Here is a 15,799-nt window from a genome sequence, read left to right as displayed (position 1 = left end):
TTCCATAAACTAAAACTGAAAAGACTTCCTCCCACCCCCACCCCCCACCCCCAGTTTTGAGCCTTCTTCCATCAGAACCCTGAATAAATGAGCAGAATTATAATGAATGTTAAGCAGATGTTTCTCTTAGAATACTGTACAAACTTGCAGAGATGAGCAGGCAAGAATGAAGATAATCACAGTGGAAAATGAAAATAAAATGGAGACAACTAAAAATGAGGAGTCTGACACAGTCCTGAAAATGAAATATTTTTCTACTTCTCCTGCCATGACTGCACCATAAATCTACTTAATTCTTTATATGTCTTAGTGAAGTAGAGGGAGCAAAAACTAAGAAACCACCTAAGATAGATGTGTGCTTTGCCAAAGTAATTAAATCTCATTTTGCTGCTGTAATGACTCCCTGGACTCTGTCCTTTGCTCCCCGGTAAACACTTTTCCTCTGTGATTTCACAATCCTTTGCTGCACCAATCCATTAATGTATCTACAGCCACATATAGTTCCAGACTGTTGAATTTACTCACTCGAGCCTGCTGCACGTAACCACCAAGCCTGCCTTCGCTAAGGAATAACACTTAGCTGACAGCTGGGTAAGTCCCTCAAAAAAGGCCTTGGGCACTGCAACAGGAATTCTTGGCTGAGGCTTTCGGGTACTAAAGTAATACAAATAACTAACTACGTTTTATCATGGTGATCTGTGTGGTGTTTTAGCAGACGGCCCTTTCAGTAAAGCATAAAATTATAGGTGTAAACTTGTTCTAATGGATTTGTGCTGATGATCTCTGCTTACTGTTCTTATGTAGTTGTTTGGCAATGTGCAAAACGGATCAGAGGAAAGGGCTTACCCTTCGGCAAGGGAAGTAAGTGTCTTCTGGTACACAAAGGACAGTCACTGCAACAGTCTCAAATAATAATGATGCAGCTACTTGCAGGTAACACTGGCCTGTTACCTACAAGCAAGCAACAGGATTGTGTTTTTATTATATCCCCTGAATTCTTACTGGGCTGCTGAGAAGGCAGCATTTACTCTGCCTTCTCCCTGTGGTAGTTGTAACATAAAGGCTGCCAAAAAAACCTGCTGATTTGTGCCAGGTATTCCATCATGGTGTGATAAAGCAGGAAATGGAGCCATAGGAGTGCTAGTTTGTCACGGATGTACTGTAGCTTTGCCTGGCTTCATCTGCACTGGCTGCTATGGGAGCAGGAATACTTACATGTTTGCAGGGTCATGGCCCATGCTGACAGTAGATGCAGTCTCTCTTCCAATTCCATGTAAGACAAAACTTCGTATGTGGCATCTGTAGCTATTTGAAGAAGACAGTCCTTATGATAGCAAAAAAAAATTTGCTATTTTTCCCCATGCTGTCCTTAAAAAAAAGAGCTTAGTGTTTCATTCTGGTTTTCATTCCATGACTCTTCCCCCGCACCTGCTGTGACAGGTATGCAAACTTCTTGAGTACTTCAGAATAATTAAGTAGATTTCAAATTTATAAACAAGTTGCAGGGTATAAAACAAAGAACAGCAGTTGGACATGCAAGTGGGACAGCACAAATAAAGAACTAGGACTGAAGCTCACAGCGTCCCCTTCCTTTAAATAAAGCAACCAGTATTGGCTGGAGTGGGGAACTTCACTTAATGTCCAACAGCAATTCCATACAAATAACATGGCTGTAAACTCATTCTAAAGTATGTTACAGCATTGCCGGCTTGAGTTGACACCTCCTGAAACTGAAACAAGAGGGAAGGTGCAAAGCAGGTTTCTGTGACCAGTCATTTCGCTTCTAAAACCCACTACTACATAAATTCAGATCTACGTTGTTTTTGGTTTTTGTGGCTAACCTTGCATCTATGCTTAATGCTGGGAATGGTCACCAAAACAGCAACTCTTAATATTTCAGAATCTGGTTAGAAAACTGTTGCAAATCTGTTAGAAAACAAATACTAAAGCTGTAACCGTGAGCTGTTTCATTGGGAAAGATGATACTGTTATTTCCTTGTAACAGCTGGGAGTTCATCTGTTGGTAATGTCTAATAGAAAATATAGCTTGTGTTGTCATGGGTTTTTTATTTTTTTTATATCATGTTTGAACCTGAGTCAAAAAAGCGAAAGGGGGAGATGTTGCACTAAGAGTCTGGGGGAAGAGGGGGGGAGTAAGACAGCCCTCCCCTAGAGTCATGAGGTTCAGAAAGGATCCTTTCACTTTCTAAACTCCTTCTCAGAGAGGAGTCTAGGTGCAGCTAAATCCAACCCTAGTCTCAGACTTGGTCAACAGGTTTAAGTCTAAAGGCTTAGATGTGCAGCCACTCGTAGAACCAAGCTCTGCCTGTCAGAGCCCAGTTAAGGACTTTGGCTGAAACGGTTTTGCAAAGCTGGCAAAATAGATGATTTATTAAGGCAGCACGTATAACAAATTTGGAATTGGCTTTGATAAATACACTTGCTGCAAAAATCGAGCTTGAGTTAGGTGTACAGTGCTTGTCCTGGCTAATGTCCAATGTAGTTGGAGGCGCAAATCTGATCAAAGAGGCATCCCTGATGGGGAGGAGAGGTCCAGGCCCGCCAACCCCTGCTGTAGTTAAGAGCTGAAAAAAAAGTCCCACCTTGCCAGGAGTATAAAAGTATAAAATCTGGCATTTTAGGACTAAGTATTGTGTGCTGACTGGCCCTTAACCCAGTGCCAATTGGGGAAGGTCAGCTGGGCCCAGTGGTTCAGCGCGGAGCTGGGGGGTTGGTGCAGACACAGGTGTGTGGTTACAGATGGGGGGGTCTTCCTGGCCTTTGCTGCAGCAACACTGGGCTGTGAGGCCCCTGCCTCACCACGGGCATCACTCGGTTTTTCTCATTAGACCATCTCCGTTGCCTGTTTTGCAAGACAGATGTGCTGCTCAAGCCAAACTCTGGACTGCGCTTTGAGCTGGAGGCAGTCATTGGCCATGAGGTCAGGGTGGGGGGTAGCACACTGTCACAAGAGAGAAGAGCAATACTTCAGGTAACTTAAATCAATTTACAGCAGTCCAACTGACATCCCCTTCCTTTGCCTTGTCCCCTAAAACCAAAGCCAAAGGCTGTGCAGGGGAAGGGAGCGCATTTGAACCATTCTCACTTCGGTACAAATCAGGAGGGCTGCCACCTCAGGAGAACAGGTTTGCTCTCCCAGGCACCAGCTGGTGTAGCTGAGAGTACTACAGCTACAGGGCACAAGCGTGTGGTACAGTGAATTTCTGTGGTAGGAGGGGGAAGATTTAAATAGAAAGCTTCTGTGATGGTCGCTCTAGTTTTCTTTTAGATCTGAGCTTTGCAAGCATTTCTCTCCCTCCTGCCTCTTTTTTTTTTTTTTTTTTTCTTAAGCCAGACTTCTTCCATTCTTCTACACAATCCAGTACTAGATGTGCAAGTAAAAATATTTTGTAAGAGGTAGAAATACAAGAGATTTTATCCATTCCAATGGTGTTTTTTCTCCGAAATATATATTTATATATCTATATTTTATATGTAAATAGACATATATTTATATAGTCACTGCACTGAGTTGCTGCTGGACCAACAGCCAAAGGTAGACTTTTCTTTATTGGTGTTAATTAGTGCATCTGTTCACTGCTGGCAACAAAAACATGAAACAGGATTAGGGTCAGAAGACATAGAAGCTGCAATGAAATTAACATTTCAACAGGTGTCTCATCTATTTAGGATTATTGAGTTACTGTCAAATCCCAGTCGTACAAGATGGAGTAAGAATAGGATCTGAATCAGTTATTAAAAGCATCTTCTTTGTTTTCCAAAGCCAGAATAATTACCACCCATCCAAATTTAATTGCATGACAGCACCAGCATCATTTCTTCTCAGGGTGACTAATAAATTTTCTTGGTCTCCAAACCTTTTTCTCATGTTAGGCAGCTTTTTGTATTCCAAAATTGGGGTTTGTAGCCTTAAGTTTGAACAAGTGCATGGTTTATACAAATAGACTTCATTAAGGTAATAAGGTGAAATTCAGACAAACCAATAATTTTTGGAGTTTAATTAAACTGTCATCTTAATTCTGAAAGGATGGTTTTCAAGGATATTGGATTTCATACAGTTCCTTCATAAGCGTTGTTTTTGCCAAGAAAATTTGGGTTGTGGAAACAATGATTTACCTCCCTTTTCACCGATTACAGAAAAATAACAATTTGTGTGAGAAAGGAGTGAACCCTACTCGGAAAGTTCTTCTATTGCTGATAAATGATTATTCAAACATTTAAGTCCTCGTCAGCCTCTACAAATGTCACTGGCAGTGGAGGAATACCTGGTCTCCGGAAGGCCCATATAGCTGAAAAAGATTTTACAGCTAGGAAGACTTAGAGGATAACTTATATTTACATTCTGAAATTACACATGGATGTGTTTTTCACTTTAACTGATGCAGTTTCTCCTGTAATTGAGCCTACAAAACATTCCTCTTTGAGCATCAACAAAAACCTTCTCAGAGCTCCACTTCTAGAAACAAGCCAAGGGAGTGGGTTGCAATTAGAGCTGCCTAAATAAGCAGGGGCTTTTGGATCAGTGGCTAAGCTGGAGCATCCAAGAAAAACGTTGAGTTGACTCAAAGTGAAATTCTCTTGGGTTTTTCTCTGTAAAATAACGAAGAAATCTCCCTACCTGCGACTGTTTCACTTGAGTCAAAAGCAGGTTTGCTTTGTTTTAGCATCTGTCTGTCAATTTTCAAAACAAATGTCAGGTAAATGGTTGAAGTATTTTGACTTTCCATTTTCTCCTCTTCGGTCACCATTACACCCTAAATCTGAACTGAATTCATGAAAGCTTTCTCTACCTATTTCATCTTCCCAAGGGAGGAATTTTTCAACAAAATATTTACTGAAGGGTATTTAACTTCAACTCCAACTCCAGTCAGAAGTAGGTCTTATGGCCTTTGAACAGGTTGGGTATTGAAATCTTTGTCTGAAAGATGGTGAATTCCAACAGCCTCCAGTAACCCCTGCTCAATTAAAGATTTAGATAGCTCTTTTTCTACACATTAAGAGCCTGGCCCAAGTGAGGTTAATTTCCCTTAGATGGGGCTGGCATTACGGTTCCCAGAGCTGGTGTTGCTGCCTGGGGTCCCGTTGAACCAGGCATTGCCCAGGTCCAGGAGATAAAGCTGGTCCCTGCTGCAGGGAGGTGGAATTGCTTCTCCAGGCATGCGGATAGGTGATGGTGAGGGAGATGAGCAGCCAGGGCCCCCAGGATGGTGGACAGCAACCACTGCATGGGTGGCAATGGCAGTGACATCCAGGTGCCAAACAGCTGTCAGCTTTGTGTTGCTGCTGAAGCAGAAGAGAGGCTTGAAGGAAGGATTCAAAAGGGGATGCGGAGTAAACACTAGCAAAACCATCTCTCCTCAAGCCTTCAGGGCAGAATGGCAGGGACAGAAACACCTGTTCAAAACTTCCAGTGGGCAAGGCTGGCTGACAGTGCTGTTCTGCTAAGGGTAGGGCAGGACAGCACATCTTGCTGTCTCTACACCCTTTATGCCCATTGCTGTAGCAGATCAAGCCATTCTGTTGTGTAGGAAAGCTGAACAAGAGCTGCAGGTTAGATGAGGAAAAATAAACACAAGAATAGTTGTGTGTAGCGTTGGTGCTGACTGATCCAGGACCAGCTTTCCAATGTCTGTGGGGTTCTGGAAGGCTGGAAACATCAGAAATTCAAACCATCTCCTTTCTGCCAGTGTGTTAAGATGACTGCCCAAAGAGATGCTAGTCAAACAGATCAAATGCCTTTGTGGTTTGAACGTGCACCTGTCCCAGATCTGGGGGATGTCAGGTTTGAGCATATTGAGCCTTATTCTGGATTTCTTGTTCTGGTTCTGGCTGGAGATGTGGACCGGGTACTGGATTCTGGTCAAACGTTGGTTCCCTGAAGTTTTTGTGCACAGGAATCCAAGTCATAGTTTATTCCAGTTTTTATACAGTGGCAGAGTAGTGTTTGGTACCTCATGGAAGTGCACAGCCTTAGTCTCCAGCTTGCACATCTGTGCAACCCTTAAAGCCGTCCCAGCTCGCTTGCTATGTGCTCTTCTCATGGTGCCTTTAGGACAACAGAGAAGTATGTGTGTGTAAGCATTCATGCGTATGTTTTTAGTGGTGAAAAGGGTTGTTTGCTTTAATTAGTGCTAACCTTTATTTAACAACAAGGTTTTATGCATTCATTGGTGTGCCTGCCAAATTTGTAAACGGAGTGATTCAATAATTCTTCTAGTATTGTGATAATTACTGTGAAACAAGATAATTGCAAGAAAACTACAGACTTCTTTCAATATTGAATTATAGACGTGGAATATTTTACTTAATAGATTCATTCAAATACTTAATTTTTAGCCTTGCCTGTTCAGGAGGAAGGTTAAAATCGCAGCTTGGGCTGACACAGAATTTTAGTCAGGAATTATATTATTGTATCACAATATTTTAGCACTTATTTAAAAATGGATAAAGCAGGAAGAGGAACCTTTTTAACAGAATTTTTGTTCTATAAAGCCCAAAATGAAAAGCTTTGCATGAAGGTTTCCTGTTTGTTTAGACTTATCTTTTAAAGTTCTAAAATGCACTCAGTATTATATGAAAGGCCCCTCAGCAGCGGCTTACTGTTGGTGTTTAAGGGAGAGTGAATGCTAAGTTGCCACATGGAACTGTTGCAAAGCTGTATAAATAGAGAAAGAAAAAAACTTCACTGTTCTAGGTAACTTAAACTCTGACTACGCTGTCAGTTCTGTCCTTAGGTTACCTGCTCCCAGCATATCTAGTTGCATGGTAAGCTGTGATCTCCTCTGCCTGGGAGTCTGTCCGAACTCCCACAGTCTTCCTGATCCACAAAATGCAAAACATAGCTTCTGCCTTCAGCTTTGACCCCCTTTCCTTTGTTCATTTAGATTTAAAGCACCTGAGATGTGAGTTTGCCCAACCACTCTGGACTGTGCCAGACTGCGTAAGGTCTTTTAGAATTCAGAGCTCCAAGCAAGAGGCTTTGAAAACCATGGTTTAGAGTTGTAAACCCATAGTACAAATCTTATCTCTTGCTAGACCAGCCCTTAACTTCGCAGCTCTCTAATTTTATGAAAGACTAGTTCCTGGGCTCCTGTTAGAGAGTTGTGTTATAAATGATTGCCAACTGATATATCTGCCTTTCTACTTTGTAGTAGGAAACAAAATTGAAGTTGCTTTGCACCTGGTGGGACGCAAGGGAGTTCCAAGGCTGAGGATGACAGAAGATGCATTCTCTAATGTAGGCAGCAGAAAAAAAATGTGTATTTTTAAACTATGAGTAAGTTATGACCTCAAAGAAAAATAAGACATGCCTGAAAGTATTAATTGTAAAGACAAGGGGAGGGTAGTTTTTTGTTCCCCTGTATATTTAAGGGAAGAAAAACCTGGCAACCAACTACTGTAGTGAACTACTTATCTCAGAAAAGGATGCAAGAGCTATAGTCAAAGGTGAGTGAGATGTTATCACCTTCTCTTTGTGACCACAATAGTGTCTGGTGATGTATATCCTTCTTCACAGGCAGGAAAGACAGATGACTAGCATCATGAAGATCAGCCTGATAATCACCACTATTTTCCCTCCAGGGAACTACAGGAGAAAGGTCCTTTGGAGACAAGTTTGCTGTTAGTTCATGAGGTCTCCTGGATGCTTGCTGCCCTGCTTAACAGAAAGGCACTTTGTTTCATAGCTCTGGCTGTGGAAGAGGCAGCAGAAATTGCGAAGGAGCATGCAGAACGTGTTCCCCAAACTTAACCATTAATATGCTCATGTTAAAGGGAAATACGATGTTAACTTTGCCAATCAAATGCATCAGGTTTTAGTTAATTTGTGGCCTGGTTTGGTAACACAATAATTAAAATGCACTATCCTCATTAGAAGAAAGGAAAGGTTTGTTGTACAAAAGACTAACTAGATTACTTATACCCTCAATGTCAAGAGCTTTTGAAATCAATAACTATGTATTCTTCATGAGATGCTTGCTTTTTCTTCCACATGTAATTACTAATCCAGAAAACTGCCACAAAATAAATTGTGATTTACCTTTGAGGAACCTGTAGATCCTCAGCTGTGGATTAAAGGAATAAATGAGGCTTTATGCATTTAAAAAAGAACAAACCCAACTGAGATAGAAAGGATCACAGAGAATCTTCCTCCTCAAAACAGGAGACGCTACATTCTTAAACCTTATCTCCTCTTGGAAACCCCTGGTGATGGATATCCCATGTGATGTCTACAGAATCTACTGTAGAGCTTTACTTAAAAGGATGATTTCTGCCCCCCTTGGGCTGTAAGTTTCCAGTTCCTCAGGGGCATTTTGAGATGCATAAACCCCTTTCCATCTAGTATGCTCCCAGCACAGTGATCAGACAGAGCCTTCATGATTTTACCACCAGCACTCTGTAAACAGCCCACACAGTATAGGTCTATTTAGCTGGAAAAAAAAAAATCAAACCCAAATAGAACGATGCAGTTGAGGTACATCTTAAGAAAAACACCAAAGCTATTACCTTAGACAGTTTCCTGTTGAGACTGTGGAAGGGCTCCCTCCTGATTTTAATTGTGTAATTATAAAATTTGACTTGGCCATTGAGTTTTATGGCAGCTCAATGTGACAAAGCTAACAAAAAGACAGAGCTTGTGCATCAAGGGCTCAGTGATCACAAAGAAGTAAATCAGATGGAGGACGCCTGATCAGTCGTGTAACTCTGTATCAGCTTTTGCCTTCTGGGAATGAAATGAAGGAGTCCTAGTGATGCCAAAAGTAACTAATGATACATTATCTGATGACCAAAAGAAGACTGAAGAAGCTCTGGGCCAGATCTAATGCAGCTACAATGCTTTAAGGCAATTCATTTATGTCACTCTATGTTAGCAGAGGATTTAATAATCCACCATGGTCAGATGACATCTCTTTGGAAAAGCACTTCTAGATTAAAGTGTTTCTTTTCTTTCTCCTCCCCACCCACCATTAAACACTAGTAAGAAGGGAATGGCAATGTTAGCTGGCTTCTTCTCTCCAAAATTCATGGTGTACAAGAACTGCCTTTTAACTGGCACTGTGATGCATAGCTCTGGCACTTGCCCATGCCGTAGCACGGCTAGAGAATATGCTCTTATCGAAATGCTCCTGGCCAGTGTTGTAACAAATGCTGATTGGGATTGGGCTGATACATACTGTTGCAGTAGGGACCGGAGGGTTTGGGGGCTCTTTAAGTCAGAAATGAAAATAAGACAACGAAATGTTAATCTTTTCAAGTAGATGCAGTATGCTGTACGGTTTCCCAGATCTGGCCATCTCTCTGAACACGTGGCAGAGCCACGCAGGCACTGGGTCTGTTGCACAGGGAGATCCGCACTAGACATCCTGGAGGGTAACTAATGGGGCCTTCTCAGGGCCAGGGAAAGAAAAGGGTAGGACACTGCAAACACATAAGCATGCTTGCTGTTGCAGTGGAGAAAAGACGTGTCGTCTGAGAGTTATTAGAGATGCAATTAATGAATGGTTAAGTGCAAAATGGCTCTGTTGTTGCCCTGAATTCTTAAGGAGAAAAAAAAAAAACAAACACCCTCTCCTGTTGATTTCCTTCATGTATGTCCTAGTTATGCAGGCTGTGTGCTAGGGGGTCGGGATTTGAGCCAGTGTTTGGCAACTCCAGAAATCAAAGACTTAGCACTTCAACTCATTTGCAAGTACCGTATAATGAGCTTTGAGAATTCCTCTTTAGTCTGAGTTTGCTCTCAGAAGGAGTTCTGTAGTCCGTGTATATTAGGGCAGCATAAATGACAGATGAGTCAAAGCCTTTTTCAGTCTCTTCTCTTTTGAACCTAAAGAAGAATTATCTGACTTGACTATCTATGCTTTCCTAAAATTAATTAAAGCTTTACTTCCACTACTTTAAGTCTCAGTGAAAGTTTGTTTCCTACTTATCACAACAACATTGAAAAGCTTCTTAAACAAAATTGATCAGTAAGTTCAACACTTTCTGGTTCCCAAAAAAATTCCAAGGTGAGATCTTGGGTTTGTTCCCCTCCGATTTCAGATTCTTGGAAGGTAACTAGAATCCTGAAGCCAGCAGAAAAATCTGTGTAGAACTCTGGTTCAGCCTTGTTGAGTGAAGATGAGACGCATCCACTAAGCTAAAGGCTACAGAATCAAGCCAGGTCATAACTGAAGCATGCTTCAAGGCGCTCTGAGGGAGCCTGTTAACTGCATGGAATAGATGTTGATATGGTTTTGTTTTCATTTGCCTTATTTTGAGGTGCGTTTCAGCATTAGTTTTGAAAAGCATCTGATAGTGGCCTCAGACCTGTTAAAGTCAGCGGGAGCTGCAAGTCATGAAGTGATCATAAACCAAACTCACCAGGGTGACCAATTGTGATGGAAAGGAAAGGAGAATGGTCCTACTGCAGAATAAGGTGACTCCCTGGGACTCGGAAAAGCTGCTTTTGTAGCAGACTCCTTGTGCAATATCAACACGTTGCTTCTCTAGTGCTTCAGCTATCCTTGCTCTGTAGAGAGGATATTTCCTTACCCAGTAGGACACAGTCCGAGACACCTGGCAAGTAAATGGCTTTATGAATGCTCATTCTTACAACTGACTAAGGTCATCCTCGCTAGTGTAACTGACTGCAGGTCTCTGGAATGGTAACAACATTTTCTGGCACTACATTGAAATCAGGGCCACAAGTGCCAGACTTGAAATCTTAACAAGGAACCACAGTGTGACACAGAGAGGTTTTGGCACAGTAGCTGAATTGCACCTTGATATTCCTGCAGATGGCAGTGGTACATGTTCTGGACATGGGACATTTACGCTGTTTGCCTTCTGAAAAATGGTGATGTTACAGCTCTTGCTGTGGCCAGAAGTATTTTCTTGGAGTGCTGCTTTAGGACTTGCAACAGTTCATATGACTAGCTGCCGAAACAGTCCCTTCCTGAAGTCCCCTTCAAAAGGAAAAGTAGGAACTCTGATATGGGCAAGGGCTGCCTGAAAGGTGAGGCCAAATCTGAGCAAGATATTTGGGACAGTAAAATCAAGCCTGCCTCTTGTGCTATTTTTTCAAGGTTATCTACCCCAAACAGTGGAGGAAGTCACACAAACAAGTGCCTCTTCATTTCCAATTTCTCAAACAATTGACAAGGTAAAGACAAACACAGTCTGTCCAAAGTTGTGCTGTTCATGGTGCTAAATACCAGCTGCTTCCTCGCAGTACTTTTGATAAGGACAGCTAATTAAGGGCAGAGGGAAGTGCAAGGCTGTTTTAACTATCCTTTTACATGTTTATATGGATAAGTGTATTTTTTAATTTTAATTTTTATATATATAATTGTATATGTATTACTTTTGGAGCTACACTTGCGCTTTAAATTGGACATGCCTTTTTTAGATTTGAGTTTGTTCACTGGGTGTATCTTCCCAAAGAGAGCCAACCCTACCATTAATTAAAGAGCTCTTCAGTCCTGCCTGACAATCTCAGCTGTTGGTGAGAACAGCTGGAATTAATATTCTCACCTTACCTCGTCTGACTCTGGTTTAATATAAAATAAATGATCAAAACATTAGTTTCTTACAACTAGAAGTTAGGCTCGTTTGTTGCAAAATACAGCTGCAAACCTCACTGGTTTTGATGACATACCCCTGCTAGTGATCACTTAGAACGAAATAGGAGATCCATTGCTTAAATACTTATAAGATCTGTTCCTGCAGAAGTCTTGCTTTGCATGTTGCTGTCTCTCTTGCCTATCATCGTCAGCCCCATTACAGTAAGCAGTACAAACTGTACTTTCTTCCACATATCTCTCAAAATACCTCTTGTTATGAAGGCAGAATCAAGAGGAACACTTGATGCAGGTTATACTGTGAGCTCTGCCGCTGTATGATGAAGGAAGAAAAATGGATAAAGATTTGAATCCTGACTTCTAATGGCTGAATAGAAACAGAAATATGTTGTGGGGAAAAAACCTTCCGGACTAGATCTTAAGCTAGAAATAAGACCTTTGCACTGTGAAGTGTTCAAACTATGAAGTATAAACAAAGGATCCTTTTTAAAATTATTTTTAAAAGGTGTGTGGATTTGTATCCTCCCATCTCAAAGGAAACCCAAGTGTCAAATCTGAATGTTTCATTGTAGAATAATGGTAGACAACTATTTGCATGTGAACTTGAAATAAAACCACAAGGCGGGGTGGTGGTGTTGGAATGTAGCAAGTCTCTCAAGAGAGTGTTCTCTGCCAGTAAGAAAACAAGATGAGCCCTGAGCAGAGATATTTATTATCTCATATTGGGGGGTGGGGGGGAAGGGGCCAAATTCCAATCAGTGCTCATCTGAATCCCCCAAAGCTGTACGTGACAAAGAACTCTACTCCATTTAGACTTCATAAAAATCTTTTCATTTCTCACCAGCAAAAATGTGATTCTGATCATCGGCAGCCTCTGATAAATTCTGTGTTTGTGCTATCATATTTGTCATTTTACGAGCTGGTGCTCAGTGTAAAGATAGATATATCTAATACATGCTGATGTTTGTATTGGATTTAGCATGCAAAGGAGCAGTTCAAGAGATAAGGGCAACTGGCAGACTGCCATTTAGAGATGAAAAAATAATAATTCAAATATAATAAAATAGTTAGAAATATCCTGTATATAAGAGTAGAAAAATTCTTGTCTGCATTAATACCTTGCTGTTTCTGGGTTACTCTAAGTCCAATGTGTGTATTTGAAAAATGTATATGTTCAGTTGCATTGAAAGAGTTGGGTTTTTAACCACAGTGTAAGTGTCAGAGATGGATCGAGCTCCTTGGTGTGGGGGAGGGAGTGAAACTATTTCAGCTGCTCAGGTTTCAGAATTGTCTGCTAAGTTTTAGGCTTCCAGGTAACTGATGCAAAACACAGATAATGGGCTGGGCTGGGAGCGAGGAGGGTAAAGGTTATTAGTAGATCAGTCCTGAATGTGCATTTATTTCTGCTCTCAGCAGTCATAGCAGTCGCTGCTGCTTGCTGGGGATTTTGTTTCCCTGGGAGAGAAGGCTATCAGAAAAACAAACCTTTGGCAACTAGTACAGCTTGTCTGCTAAAAAGACAAAGCATGATGGTTGTGAGAAATACTACCTCCATAATGAGCATGTATGTTACTCCTGGAACCTGGCACTTCACTAGCTCTTCTATGAACACACAGGCTTCACAACCAACTATTTACACGTACCTGGACAGCTGGTGAGAAAAATTGTGCCATTACCTCCCCAAAAGATTCCAAATATGTTTGCTAGAGAAGGTCTGTATTGCTTGTAAGGTAAAGACTGCTTTTAGAATTCAGAAAAAAATCTTAAGTCTTGACTTGAATTTAACTAGCATATATTTCAGGGAGCCAAATTTAAGAGAATTAAAAATTAGTACTGAGAATACAGCTAATTCAGAAGCAAGGAAAGAATAATGTAATTTGCTCGTTTGAGTGACAATACAGATCATTTAACCTTTAGTTTTATAGTCCCTTCCCCCCGTATCAAATCTAATCTACCTACTAACTTAAGTATTCACAAATGCCCTACCTCCTGTTTATCAAGCTGCATTAGTGTTCAGCACAGCCTCCCTAAACTGAGCACTGCACGCAGCGCTGCACCCAGGTGAGTGATGCTTGTGCAACGCAGGCGGTCATGTCAGCAGCTGCAGTGGAAAAAGCTGTAAAAGCTGGCAGGGATGGGTTCCACAGCTGAAGACTTGTTTACCTTTCAGCATCACCCACCTAAGCTCACTTCAGTGGAAACAACAGTGAGCTTTTTTCAGTCTATGCAAAATCCTGGCACGTATGCAAATGCAGTTCCACTCTCTGCAGACACACAGTAGCTCAGATCACACCACACAGTGTTGCTCTTCCAGTGCAAGGATGACAGAGCATCTGCACCAGCTGCGGGCCCTTTGAACACTCTGCCAGTGTCAGAGTTGTCATTCCACTCCACGGTGGTGGCTGAGAAGGAGGTGAAGGAAAGGTGTGGGGGTGGGTGGGAACTGAGCAAGAACTACAACTAGGAGGAAAGACAAAAGAAAGGATGGGAGGTGTGTGTAAGCTGGGAGAGGACTGCAAGTGTTGCTGTCATGCTGTAATTAACATTACAGATTTTAATTCAGGGCAAACGTGCCTTCCTGGTGCCACACAACCGTGTCCTCCATCACCTATGTAAATGTTTCCAGAACAACATAAAGTTCGTTTGTGGAAGAGATGCGCATTTAGAGTTTTCATCAGAAATATACATTTGTCTAAAAATGCAATCAAATTAATGGTTCAAAGTAAGCTGCATCAGTATATCCAGAGTGCTATGATTCCTGTGTCACTCAAATGATGAAGCTATCTGGAGCCAACTTAATCTATAACTTGTTTCTGCTTCATTGCAGAGTTAATACCCTCCAGGTTCAGTAACTTATGACTAACAACTTGTTGGAAATACTGAAAATAGCTTATGGAAAGGGAAAAGAAAAGGGAATCAAAGGACACAATTTTCCAAAGCAGAGCTTCTGCAGGACCAAGGAGTTGTTTTCTGAAAGTTTGCTTTGGTCCTATTTCTAGTGAAAAATACTATGTAAAGGAAAACTGTATGGCTCACAAGATTAAAAAAACCCCAACTTTAAAGAGATTGTATCCTCGTTCTTCTACTTATCTGAACAGAAATACTTGTACCTTACTTAGTTCTCTCTGAAAAGAACTTCGAAACTAAGATGGACACCTATTGTTGTCTTTTACTTCTACAATAAGAGATGTCATTCGTTAGATAAAATGTCTTTAATGTCGCGTGTTGCTTTATTGATGTTATGATGATGAAGCATGTCCTTTGGTAGCTCAGTTGTGTTTACTGTATGAAAAAGTGAAACTGTTGTGGTAAATGAGAGCCATTAAGATGTCTTTAATCTGGGAACAATATTTGCCTCAAAAACTCTTTCATGTGTGTGGATTTGCCATGGATAGAAGTAGGAGGCGTGTTTTAGCTGCTGTTGATATATTGTTTTAATTGCTCTTTTCTTTCTCTGTAATTTCCTTTTCATGGGTCTGGGAATTCTTGGCCTGGTTTTCTAAGGAAACAAGGCTTATGCAATCATATGATTTGGATGTGGTCATGCATCTGTCTGTCCTGCTGTGGCAGCTTTTCAACCCACCAGCAAATTTTAACCAACTTGGAAAGTAGCAGCAGTCTGCAAGCAATTTATATTCTTATAAATTCATGAAAATCAAGAGCCCGTGGCTGAGAGGAGTGAGACTTTGAGTGCCCCTAACAAGGGAAAGCCCCTCTGCTGAGGACTCAGTTCTTATAAGACAGAAGAGATTCTGCACAACAGAAGCTATAACTATCCCAAATCCAAGAAAAATGTAACTTAAAATTCACACCCAGTTTACTACCAGTGAATTCAGCTCCCACATAATCCATAGCAAACCAGGCTCCATTAACCCCTCTGCTCACAGACCTGTTTGTTGTGACCTTGGTCAGGGGGAAGGTAGATCCAAATGCCACCTGTGCATTACTAATACCCTGTATGTTTAGACTTATCTGGAATAGGTGTGTAGAAATAACCATTAAAATGCTGTATTTTATGCTGCTTCAAGCTTTCAGTTGACACTTAATGGCATAATAAATAGAAATGCATAAAAAGCATTTATAGAGACCTTTATTAAGTGTTCTGTTCCTGGGAAATCTGTTTGGAAAGTGGTCTGTTAGTATCTCCTTCCCCTCTCCCTTGCAACGGCACGCAGCTTTTTTACCTCTAACGAAGTTCAGCCAACACAAAAAAAGTGGTA

At 41.3% G+C, this 15,799-nt stretch overlaps 1 protein-coding gene across 2 annotated transcripts in view; it reads left to right on the top strand.

The window, feature by feature from the left end:
- Positions 1 to 496: 496 nt before the first annotated feature.
- PCGF5 (polycomb group ring finger 5) overlaps positions 497 to 15,799 on the top strand; it is a 100,481-nt gene continuing 85,178 nt past the window's right edge. The window contains exon 1 of one of the 2 annotated variants that reach the window (XM_055719996.1): positions 497 to 591. The gene's annotated coding sequence lies outside the window, so the exon portion shown is untranslated. The remainder of the gene's footprint in view (positions 592 to 15,799) is intronic. The other variant, XM_055719994.1, reaches the window with a different exon arrangement.

The sequence above is a fragment of the Falco cherrug genome, chromosome 9, assembly GCF_023634085.1.
Source record: "Falco cherrug isolate bFalChe1 chromosome 9, bFalChe1.pri, whole genome shotgun sequence".
Lineage (NCBI taxonomy): Eukaryota > Metazoa > Chordata > Aves > Falconiformes > Falconidae > Falco > Falco cherrug.
The sequence above is the reverse complement of the archived record's forward strand: the minus strand, read 5'-3'. Positions and strand labels throughout refer to the sequence as shown.